Genomic DNA, 12,540 nt, shown 5'->3' with positions numbered 1-12,540 from the left:
GAGAGACCTGGGAATTTATGTGCACAAATCTTTGAAGGTAGCAGGACAAGTAGCTAAGATTGTTAAAAGCTCATACAGGGTCTTTGGCTTTCAAAATTAAGGCATAGAGTAGAAAAGCAAGGAAGTTGTGCTAAACCTTTATAAATGTTAGCCCTGAGCTGCAGTATTGTGTTTAATTCTTGGCATCTCACTTTATGTAGGATGTCAAGGCCCTGGAGAGGCGCAGAGGGGATTTACTGGAATGGTACCAGAGATGAGACGTTTAGTTATATGGAAAGACTGGAAAAGCTGAGATATTTCGATTTCGAGCAGAGAAGGTAAAGTGGGGTATTTAATAAAGGTGTTCAAGGGTTTGGATAGAGTAAATAATGAGAAATTGTTTCCAGTGGCAGAAGCGTTGGTAGCCAGAAGACACAGATTTAAGGTAATTGGCAAAAAATCCGGAGGGAAGATGAGGAGAATTTGTTTAACGTGGCGAGCTCTTATGATCTGGAATGCAGTGCCTGGAAAGGTGATAGAAGCAGATTCATTGATAACTTTAGAAAGGGAATAGGATTAAAACTGGAAGTCAAGCATTTGCAGGACTATGGGAAAAGAAAATGCATGGGGACTAATTCAGTAGCTCCTTCAAAGGGCCGGGACAGGCTCCATTGACCGAATGGACTCCTTATCTGCTGTTTGATTCTACGATTCTGCACTAAAAGAAAGCATTGAGTCCATATATCATGTGTAGAATCGAAGTTCTGCAGTTTTTGAGCCAGATCCTAATTGTTACTTGTAATCTGATTGGGGGAAATCTGAACTGACACTGTGTTCATTTCGCAATCACCCTCAGTAACATTCACAGCATGTGAGTGCAAAAGACAAGGCTGAAGAGTTTGGAACCATCTTCAGCCAGGAGGCTACTCCTGAGGTCCCCACCATCATAGACGCCTGTCTTTAGCCAATTCGATTCACTCCATGTGATATCAAGAGAAGCCTGAGCGCACTGGTTACAGCAAAGGCTAGGGGCCCCGACAATATCCTGGCTATCATGCTGAAGCCATGTGCTCCAGAACTAGCCACGCCTCTAGCCAAGCTGTTCCATTACAGCTTCAACACGGACATTTATCCAACAATGTGGAAAACGGCCCAGGTATGCCCTGTCCACAAAAAAAACGGCACTAATCCAATCAAACCATTTGCCGCCTGTAGGGGGCATCTTTACGGGGTTTACGGTAATTTACCTGGTCAGCAGCCTTTGCCTGCAGTGTGACCAATTCCAATCTTTTACCTGGTTTACTGTAATTTACCTGGTCAGGCAGCTTTTTGCCACTGCACCTCTGACTAATCCCAAACAGCGGTTTCAAATCACTAAACCCCACCTTCCAGTTCTGACTGATGCAACTTATAATTAATGATATATTAAAAACGGACAAGTGGTCTGGATTTGAGAAAGTCAAACATTATTAAACTAAATAAAACTACACCACACGATTTTAGTAATTACAGTAACATTGCTTAAATGGGGGAAGACAGATGGCAAAAACGAGGGATTAATGGCTACAATGTTAAGTAAACAATCTTAGCAATCTCCGCTAAATTTCCACCCTCTAACTCCTTACTAGGTTGCCTTGCTGAGGATTCAGAAACCTGCTCACCTGTGGTCCAGGGAAATAAGAGAGAGAGATAGCTGCTCAGGAGCTATCTTTACATCCTGTCAGCTCCTGCTGTGTGTGCTGAAAGGGTCTGTGTGCAAAATTCGCTCCCAAAAGTTCGAATAAGCAAAAGAAGGCCATGATTGGCTGACTCAAATGGGCTTGGAGTGGTTTAACCCGCCCGCATCCGGAGATGCTGGGCTAACAAAAGGGACTAATGGGTGATTCAAAGCCCTTTCATTCCAAACTGTTCTCTTTCAAAAGTCCTTTTCCAGAGTTTCGATGTGTCTCTTTGTGTGTAAGTGGATGTGAATGGAGTTGAATTGATAGGCAAACAGAAGCGTATTGTCCTGCGGTTAGCCTAACCACAACCTAAGCGGATAATCCCTTATGTAAATAAACATCGATTGTCTGGAGGAGAGATTTCCCCTTTTGATTGACAGAATCTGACTGCCACTGCTTGATCCTCCCACTTTCCACAGACATACTACAAGCTGTAAATTACTTTTGTCCTGGACATTTTAACCCCTTTGTGATTTGCACAGTTCAAACACAAAAGTACTATTTTTTAATAAAATGTACTGTTTTAAAGTTTGCGAAATTTTCCACAGAGCTCCTCGATTCCAGTGTTGTCCACTCATCGCCGCTAGCTCAACGCAGCCATTTTCAGTTCTGGGTATGCTTTTTAAAACATTGTCCAACCCAGAGACAATTTCCACGATGTAGATTAATATCTCCAGTAGATTCGGGGTTGAGGGGTTTTTGCAAACCCCTTAATTCCACCCTTTGGATACTTCCAACTTGATTGTAGTATCCACTCGAAGGAGTGAGCAAAATTTTCTGACCCCCGACAAACAACCAACCCCTGTGTTTATCTATAGCTAACTACCACTGATCCCCCGACCCATCTAGTCCCCGCAAATTCGAGAAAAACCGTGGTACGGTAGGCATCTGACAGATACATCAGTTTACCATAAGAGGTTTCATACCCCTGAAACACTTGTTACATTATACAATGCAATCAAATTTACAATAACTTGTTGCGTTTTAACTTATCACAAAATGTTTCAATCTTGGTTATACAATGTAATCAAAATTATCCCAAGCACGGAGAGGGTCCTATGCTTCTGCACCACTTGGAACTATAAAACAAAATACCAAAATCTTCATTAAACATTTGAACAAAATGCTGAAATAAACCCCGACCATCACGTGCCAATGATGGGTCGCGAAATTTGATTGGGTATTGCTCCTCCCACCCGGGCAGTAAATGGTCCTTCCACCCCCCTTTGAATGGTCTTAAACTTTTAAAACATGCAGAATGAATTTTACAGAACAGTCTGCTCCACCAGCCCCGAGCCATTCCCTTGTCCCTTTGTGGAGGCGGGGTACCCCTCATGTTTAAAATTATCTTGGCACAGACCGAGACCGGGGAGTATGGGATCGTGTCTCCCAGTCCCTCCCCCTCCCGTCTTCCCTCGACTGGCTGCAGAAAATTATGGGTGCCAGAGTGGCGGCTCTCCCTGGTCCCACACTCAAACTTGCATCCCATATCCGGCCACCCACTCATCCTCCCCAGCCACACTTACACTCTAACTTTTCCCGTGGGCCCTGGGTGAGTTCCTTCCTTCCCCGAATGCACCCACACGACTCTTGGGTCTTCCCCTCCCCTTTTCAATCTTTCCCAGTCCGTCACCACCCACTCCCGGTGAACGCGTCCTTATCTGACAAGGCGCCCGTGCTTCCCCACCATGACTCCTCAACAGCGAGGTCTCCCACAAGTGAAATTCGGTCAGTATAGTGCTGGGTTGGAGGCCGTGCCCCACCCAGTTGGGGGCATCTCTTCCGCATAGGAGGAGTAGGCAAGTTACTTCAGACCCTGTCCAGTTTCTCCCGAAGGTTGCTGCGGGGTCTCCTCTTGGATTTGTCCAGTGGGAAGGTGACCCCAAAATTCTGTATCCATATCTTCTTTCGATGCCCAGCTCGGGCTGGGCGAACAGGGCTGCTCGTTGATTAATTCTCCTGAAAAAACTTAGAAGGACATGCAACCAAGTCTCTCACTGACGTGCTGCCTTAGGTTGAGATATGGTCGGGTCCCTCGACCTCGGACCAATATACAAACATTTGGCACACTTGTAAACTTAAACTTTAAACTTAAACTCAAAGCTATTTATATCAAAACTTAAAATTCAAACACCTTAAAACAAGCTATACAATGTAACTTTACACAAAGCTATGATACAAATGCCACCCGTCTCCGGACGGCCAGGCTGTCACAGATTACTGCTGGCTGCAGCGAAGCTGGACTGCCTCCTGCTTCTCGTCCCTCGCAGCTTACGGCTGTTGATTAGAGACATCTGTGATCTGTTTCCTCCCGGGCTCGGGAAATTGCTCTGTGTGGCAGGTTCCCTGGTGAGCACTTTTTCTTGGGCTTGCGGGCCCGCTGAGACCTTCTGAGGGACGTCTCTGTGGCGGAAACTTTGGCTGGTGGACCCTGAGCCTGAGTCACATCCGTAGCTGGCTGGGAAACTTCTCCCGCTGGTGCAGACAGCCCGCACTCTTTAATATAACTGGCAGCCTGCTGGTACTCCGGGTTTGCCTCCATTTCCCTACCCATTCCTGAACTGGGGCCAGCTCTAACCTCATCACCCGCTGCTGATGGCTGAAAATCTTCCTCTCCAGGTCCAAAACATGGTACCAGCTCCTTCCCTATGTCCCCTGCCATAGATATTGCTGTCCCTGCCTCCCCAGGGTTCCACATCATGGGGGGGACTACTCTAGAAGCAGGCTGGGAAGCTTGTTCCTTTAAACAGGTGACTACCCCTGCGTGAATCTCCTCCCTGGAGTCCCTCGGCAGAGGCTGTGATGCCTCTGTCTTCAAGCAGGCGATTGCGCCTGCACAGGGAAACTGGGAAGGAGCCACTGTTGTCCCGCCAGCAACTGCGCCTGCGTGAACTTCCTCCTCGGAGTAACACGGCAGAGGCTGTGAAGCATCTGGCTTCAAATAGGCGATTGCGCCTGCATGGGTCTCCTCCCCGGAGTTCCTCGGCAGAGGCTGTGAAGCCTCTGTCTTCAACAGGCGACTGCGCCTGCACAGGGAAACTTAGAAGGAGCCACTGTTGTCCCGCCGGCAACTGCGCCTGCGCGAAGTTCCTCCTCGGAGTCCTGTGGCAGAGGCTGTGAAGTTTCTGGCTTCAAACAGGCGATTGCGCCTGCGTGGGTCTTCTGCCTGGAGTCCCCCGGAAGAGACTGTGAAGCCTCTGCCTTCAAGCAGGCGACTGCGCATGCACAGGGAAACTGAGAAAGAGCCGCTGTGGTCCCGCTGGAAAATGCACCTGCATGAACTTCCTCCTCAGAATCCCGCGGCAGAGGCTGTGAAGCCTCTGGCTTCAAACAAGCGATTGTGCCTGTGCGGGAAAACTGATGAGGAGCCGCTGGGGTCCCGCAGGCAACTGCGCCTGCGTGCGCGGCCTCACAGTGGAGCGGAGCCGCTGGGGATTCCAAGTTCACGACTGCACCTGCGTGAACCTGGTGTTGCCAAACCTCCCCCCTGAGGCGCGCGATTGCGCTTGCGCGGGAAAACTGAAAAGGAAGTTCTTGGGTCATGGGCTGTGGAACTGCGCCCGCGCAAACCTGGTCTTGGGAAAGCTCTCCCTTCAGGTGCGGGACTACGCCTGCGTGGACCTCTTGTCTGAAAGACTGGGGAATTCTTGTCTCCAGACCAGCGACTGCGCATGCGCGGGCTGTCTCCAAGCGATCTTCTGTGAATGGATTGGCAGCAGCCTGCAGATTTCTGATCTCAGCTTGCTGTTTCTCTGGTTTTGAGCCACATAACTTGCTCAAATTTAAACTTTCGCCATAACTTAGTTCCCACTGGGGCAGGGAAGTCTCCCAATTTGTGGGCTGGACAACTTTTCCCTGGAAACAAGCCACAGCGCCTGTCTTTACAGGCTGTGAACTTGAACTTGTCTTGGCAGATTTGTACAATTTTCCCGGTGTCCCGTCCCTGCCTGTAATCTCTGCCATTGGCCTGGACTCATATGGGCTCCAGAAAGTGCCTCCACGTGCACCCTCCTTGACCAGCATATCGGCCAGTCACTGTGGGGAGGCAGAGGTGGGCGAGGGGGCTGCAGCACCATCGATGGCTGCTACCTTTCCCTGGTTGGTCAGGAGAGACCGCATTGCCTCCAGTAGCGACCCGACTGAGGCGGGGGAAGTTCCTCTCTCTAACCTTTGAGTTGGGGCTGCGGGGGTCCCGGCTTCATCATCTCTCCCAGGCCTTTTACAATCCCTGCGCCAGTGACCATCCTCCCTGCATTTGTAACAAGTGACCTTGTTCTGGGAGGGACGGCTCATCTCCTGGCGCCACTCTTTCATATATTCAGCCCAGGTTTATCCTCGTGGGCATTACCCTTTTGCTGGGGGGTCTCACTATTGCTCCCGTTGCTATATGCTACCGTGAGCTGCCGGGTTACAGTCTCTTAATAATAATAATAATAATAATAATCAACTTTATTGTCATTGTTAGTGCACAAGTGCAGTACAACGAAATGTAGGCTTGCGGCTCCCGAGAGTGTACATTTAGATTAAGACATTTAAACATTCAACATTCATTTGGCTTGTAATACATTAACATAAACATAACCATAATAAAGTGCATTGGCAGATGTGCAGGCTTTAGAGTTTATTTGTGAAGTTCAGTAGGATGACAGCCCTGGGAAAGAAGCTGTTCCTAAATCTGGTCGTTCAGGTGCGAATGCATCTGTAGCGTCTCCCAGGTGGCAGGAGGGCGAACAGACTGTGGCTGGGGTGGGTAGGGTCTTTGATGATGGTCCGTGACCTCCGTAAACAGCGTTTCTGGCATATGTGCTCTATGGTCGTTAGCCGGGTGCCGGTAATGCGTTGGGCAGTTTTAACTACCTGCTGCAGGGCCTTCCGGACATAGTAGCTACAGCTGCCATACCAAACTGTGATACAGTTCGTCACGATGCTCTCTATTGTGCAGCGGTAAAAGTTAGAGAGGAACAGGGGTGCCAGGTTACATCCCTTCAGCGTCCTTAGGAAATATAGGCGCTGCTGGGCCTTCTTCACCAGAGAGGAGGTATTGAGGGACCAGGAGAGGTCTTCCGTGATTTGGACTCCGAGGAACTTAAAGCTGTCCACACTTTCCACCACAGCCCCATGGATGTGGATGGGGGTGTGACTTCCGCCTTTAGACTTCCTGAAGTCCACAATGATTTATTTGGTTTTCTTGATGTTAAGGGCCAGGTTGTTATCGGCGCACCACTTCACGAGATGCTGGACCTCCTCCCTGTAGGCTGACTCATCGTTGTTTGTGATCTGGCCTACTACCGTGGTATCATCTGCAAACTTGATGATGGTGTTGGAACCATGAACAGCCACACAGTCGTGGGTGAAGAGGGATTTGAGGAGGAGGCTCAGCACACATCCTTGTGGGGCACCCGTGTTCAGGGTCGGGGGGGGGAGGTGTGGTTACCTAATTTGACAGACTGCAGTTGTTAGGGGGTCTCGGGGGTCGAACCAAATATCAGCCTTTAATTTGATCTGGGGTACGCAATTGTACACCAGGCAACGAAGCCATTGGGTCTGCTGCTGCTCGTTCAGTTGTGCCCTATTTTGTCCCCCTGTTCACGCAATGTTGTAGACGGGCCACAGCCTGTCTGCAAATGTCTGTGGGGTCTCCCCTTCCTTCTGCATGTTTTTCCTTACGCAATCGAACGGATTGCCATCGTTCACACCCATGGTTTCCAGTTTTTCCTCCTTCAGGTCCTCAAAACTCGTCGGCCCTCTCTTAGCCTCATCTAAAAGGTCTGATGGAGCTTGCTACCCACAGAGAAAAGCAAAAATCTGGTTTTCTGTTCATCATCACAGCTGTTAACACCGAATGCCTGGTCTACTTGGAAGTGCATTGAGTTGTCTCCCTTTTCAGAGAGCATGGGAATATGCCTCTGAGCATCATAGGGTGTCATAGGGTGCCACATAGGTATTTTGAACAGCCCCCGGGTTATTATCGCTCATGGCAGGACCGTACCTCCGTTGTCGGAGTGGGTACACTGGTCCTGGTCCCCGCCTGCCCAGCAGGACCTGCTTGCGTTCTACTACCACACCTTCTGGCTGCCAGAGCTCCTCAAAACTCGGAGCTGTGGACTGCTGCCTTGGGATCTCTAATGCCATTTTAAGTCCTATGTGATTTACACAGTTCAAACTCAAAAGTGCAATTTTTTCATAAAATGTACTGTCTCAAAGCGTGCGAAATTTTCCACAGAGCTCCTCGATTCCATTGTTGTCCACTCATCGCCGCCAGCTCAACGCAGCCTTTTTCATTTCTGGTATGCTTTTTAATACATTGTCCAACCCAGAGACAATTTCCACGATGTAGATTAATATCTCCAGTAGCTTCGAAGTTGAGGTGTTTTTGCGAACACCTACACGCCCCATTAATCTACTCTCAATCATCAGCAATGTGATGGAAGGTGTCACCGGCAGTTCTAGGGCACTTAGTCATTTTCTGAGTGTTCACTCAGTTTATGTTGAGGAGTCAATTTCTGTGTATTCAGTCTGTTTATGATCAGTGGGATTGATTTCGTGTGTTCAATCAGATTATGGTCAGTGGGTCGGATTCTGTGTGTTCAGTCAGTTTATGGTTAGGGGTCAGATTCTGTGTGTTCAGTCAGTTAAAGGTCAGGGATCAGATTCTGTGTGTTCAGCCAGTTTATGGTCAGGGGTCAGATTCTATGTGTTCAGTCAGTTTGTGGTCAGGGTTAATATTCTGCGTGATCAGTCAGTTTATGGTCAGGGTTCAGATTCTGTGTGTTCAGTCAGTTTATGATCAGTGGGTCAGATTCTGTGTGTTCAATCAGTTTATGGTCAGTGGGTCAGATTCTGTGTGTTCAATCAGTTTATGATCAGTGGGTCAGATTCTGTGTGTTCAATCAGTTTATGGTCAGTGGGTCAGATTCTGTGTGTTCAATCAGTTTATGGTCAGTGGGTCAGAATCTGTGTGTTCAGCCAGTTTATGCTCAGTGGGTCAGATTGTTTGTGCTCAGTCAGTTTAGTGTCAGTGGGTAAGATTCTCTGCGTTCTGTCAGTTTAGGTCAGTGGGTCAGATTCTGTGTGTTCAGTCAGTTTATGGTCCGGGGTCAGATTCTGTGTGTTCAGTCAGTTTAAGGTCAGGTGGGCAGATTCTGTTTGTTCAGTCAGTTTAAGGTCAGGTGGGCAGATTCTGTGTGTTCAGTCAGCTTATGGTCAGTGGGTCAGATTCTTTGTGTTCAGTCAATTTATGGCCAGGGGGTCAGATTCTGTGTGTTCATTCAATTTATGGCCAGGGGGTCAGATTCTGTGTGTTCAGACAGTTTATGGCCAGGGGTCAGATTATGTGTGTTCAGTCAGTTTTTGGTAAGTGGGTCAGATTCAGTGTGTTCACTAAATTTATTATCAGTGGGTCAGATTCTGTGTGGTCAGTCAATTTATGATCAGTGGGTCAGATTCTGTGCGTTCAGCCTGTTTATGGTCAGTGGGTCAGATTCTGTATGTTCAGTCACTTTATGGTCAGGGAGTCAGATACTTTGTGTGCAGTCAGTTTATGGTCATGGGTCAGATTTTGTGTGTTCAGTCAGTTTATGGTCAGGCGTCAGATTCTGTGCGTTCAGTCAGTTTGTGGTCAGGGGTCAGATTCTGTGTGTTCAGTCAGTTTGTGGTCAGGGGTCAGATTCTGTGTGATCTGTCACTTTTTTTTCAGGGGGTCAGATTCTATTTGTTCAGTCAGTTTATGCTCAGAGGTCAGATTCTGTGTGTTTAGTCAGTTTATGGTCAGTGGGACTGATTTCGTGTGTTCAGTCAGTTTATGGTCAGTGGGTCAGATTCTGTGTGTTCAGTCACTTTTTTTTCAGGGGGTCAGATTCTATTTGTTCAGTCAGTTTATGCTCAGAGGTCAGATTCTGTGTGTTCAGTCAGTTTATGGTCAGGGGTCAGATCCTGTGTGTTTCGCCAGTTTATGGTCAGGGGTCAGATTCTGTGTGTTCAGTCAGTTTTTGGTCAGGTCTCAGATTCCGTGTGCTCAGTCAGTTTATGGTCAAGGGGTCAGATTCTGTGTGTTTCGCCAGTTTATGGTCAGGGGTCAGATTCTGTGTGTTCAGTCAGTTTTTGGTCAGGGGTCACATTATGTGTGTTCTGTCAGTTTATGGTCAGGGGATCAGTTTCTGTGTGTTCAGTCAGTTTATGATCAGTGGTCAAGTGTTTGTGTTCAATCAGTTTATGGTCAGGGTTCAGATTCTGTGTGTTCAGTCAGTTTATGGTCGGGGGTCAGAGACTGTGTGTTCAGTCAGTTTATGTTAAGTGTGGTCAGATTCTTTGTGTTCAGTCAGTTTATGGTCAGGGGTAAGATTCTGCGTTTTCGGTCAGTTTCTGGTAAGGGTGTCAGATTCTGTGTGTTCAGTCAGTTCATTGTAAGGTTCAGATTCTGTCTGTTCAGACAGTTTATGGTCAGGTGTCAGATTCTGTGTGTCCAGTCAGTTTATGGTCAGGAGGTCAGTTTCTGTGTGTTCAGTCAGTTTGTGGTCAGGGGTCAGATTCTGTGTGATCAGTCAGTTTATGGTCAGGGGTCAGATTCTGTGTGTTCAGTCAGATTATGATCAGTGGGTCAGATTCTGTGTGTTCAGTCAACTAATGGTCTGTGGGTCAGATTCTGTGTGTTCTGTCAATTTATGGTCATGGGCCAGATTATGTGTGTTCAGTCAGTTTATGGTCAGTGGGTCAGATTCTGTGTGTTCAGTCAGTTACTGGTCAGTGGGTCAGATCCTGTGTGTTCAGTCAATTTATAACCAGTGGGTCAGTTTCGGTGTTTTCAGTCAGTTTATGGTCAGGTGTCAGATTCTGCGTGTTGAGTCAATTTCTGGTCAGGGGGCCAGATTATGTGTGTTTTTTCAATTTATGATCAGGGGTCATATTCTGTGTGTTCAGTCAGTTTATGGTCAGGGTTCAGATTCGGTGTATTCAGTCAGTTTATGATCAGTGGGTCAGATTCTGTGTGTTCAATCAGCTTCTGGTCAGTGGGATAGATTCTGTGTGTTCAGACAGTTTATGGTCAGTGGGCCAGATTCTGGGTGTTCAGGCAGTTTGTGGTCAGGGGTCAGATTCTGTGTGTTCAGTCAGTTGATGGTCAAGTTTCGGATCATGTGTGTTCAGTCAATTTATGGTCAGTGGGTCAGTTTCTGTATGTTCAGTCAGTTCATGGTCAGGGGTCAGATTCTGTGTGTTTAGAAAGTTTATGGTCAGGTGGCCAGATTATGTGTGTTTTTTCAGTTTATGATCAGGAGTCATATTCTGTGTGTTCAGTCAGTTGATGGATGGTTTCAAATTCTGTGTGTTCAGTTAGTTTATTGTCAGTGGATAAGATTCTGTGTGCTCAGTCAGTATATGGTCAAGGTCAGATTCTGTGTGATCAGTCAGTTTATGGTCAGGGGTCAAATACTGTGTGTTCATTCAGTTTATGGTCAGGGGTCAGATTCTTTGTGTTCAGTCAGTTTATGGTCAAGGGTCAGATCCTGTGTGTTTAGTCAATTTATGGTAAGTGGGTCAGATTCTGTGTTTTCAGTCAATTTATTGTCTGGGGTCAGATTCTGTGTGCTCAGTCAAATTATGGTCAACGGGTTAGATTCTGTGTGTTCAGTCACTTTTTTCTCAGGGGGTCAGATTCTGTGTGTTCAGTCAGTTTATGGTCAGAGGTCAGATTCTGTGTGTTCAGTCAGTTTATGGTCAGGAGTCAGATCCTGTGTGTTCAGTCATTTTATGATCAGGGGTCAGATTCCGTGTTTACAGTCAGTTTATGGTCAAGGGGTCAGATACTGTGTGTTTAGTCAATTTATGGTCAGGGGTCAGATTCTGTGTGTTCAGTCAGTTTATGGTCAGGGGTCACATTCTGTGTGTTCTGTCAGTTTATGGTCAGGGGGTCAGTTTCTGTGTGGTCAGTCAGTTTAAGATCAGGGGTCAAATTTTTGTGTTCAATCAGTTTATGGTCAGGGGTCAGACTCTGTGTGTTCAGTAAGTTTATGGTCGGGGGTCAGAGACTGTGTGTTCAATCAGTTTATGTTCAGTGGGGTCAGATTCTGTGTGTTCAGTCAGTTTATGGTCAGGGGTGAGATTCTGTGTGTTCAGTCAGTTTCTGTTCAGGGTGTCAGATTCTGTGTGTTCAGTCAGTTTATGGTCAGGGGGTCAGTTTCTGTGTGTTCAGTCAGTTTATGGTCAGGGTACAGATTCTGTGTGTTCAGTCAGTTTATGGTCAGGGTGTCAGATTCTGTGTCTTCAGTCAGTATATGATCAGGGGGGGACAGATTCTGTGTGTTCAATCAGATTATGGTCCGGTATCCGATTCTGTGTGTTCCTGGGACTAGGGACAGGGTCACGGGCAAAAGCTTGGATGCTAAGCAAGAGCCAGGCCTGGTTAGTACCTGGAGAGGTGACCATCAGGGAAGACCAGGTGCAGAAGGTCACAGAAGGAGCCCTGAAGAGGGGCGGTTGGTGAGAAGGTCACGGAAAGAGGAGCGGCTGGTGAGCAGGCCCGGGCGTTGGGCTGAAGATTGTCGGACAGGAGGAATGGTGGAAATGGAATGGCGGCGTTCATTCAGTGTATGGTCAGCTGTCAGATTCTGTGTGTTCAGTCAGTTTATGGTCAGGAGGTCATTTTCTGTGTATTCAGTCACTTTATGGTCAGTGGGTCACATTTTTATGTTCAGTCAGTTTATAGTTCGGGGGTCATTTTCTGAGTGTTCACTTAGTTTATGTTGAGGGGTCAATTTCTGTGTGTTCAGTCTGTTTATGGTCAGTGGGACAGATTCAGTGTGTTCCGTCAGTTTATGATCAGGGGGTCAGATTCTGTGTGTTCAGT

This window comes from Somniosus microcephalus, unplaced genomic scaffold (assembly GCF_052327205.1).
Source record: "Somniosus microcephalus isolate GS21.2 unplaced genomic scaffold, FLI_Smic_1.0 unresolved_chr5, whole genome shotgun sequence".
In the NCBI taxonomy this organism is placed as follows: Eukaryota; Metazoa; Chordata; class Chondrichthyes; order Squaliformes; family Somniosidae; genus Somniosus; species Somniosus microcephalus.
Note: the sequence above shows the minus strand (reverse complement) of the source record.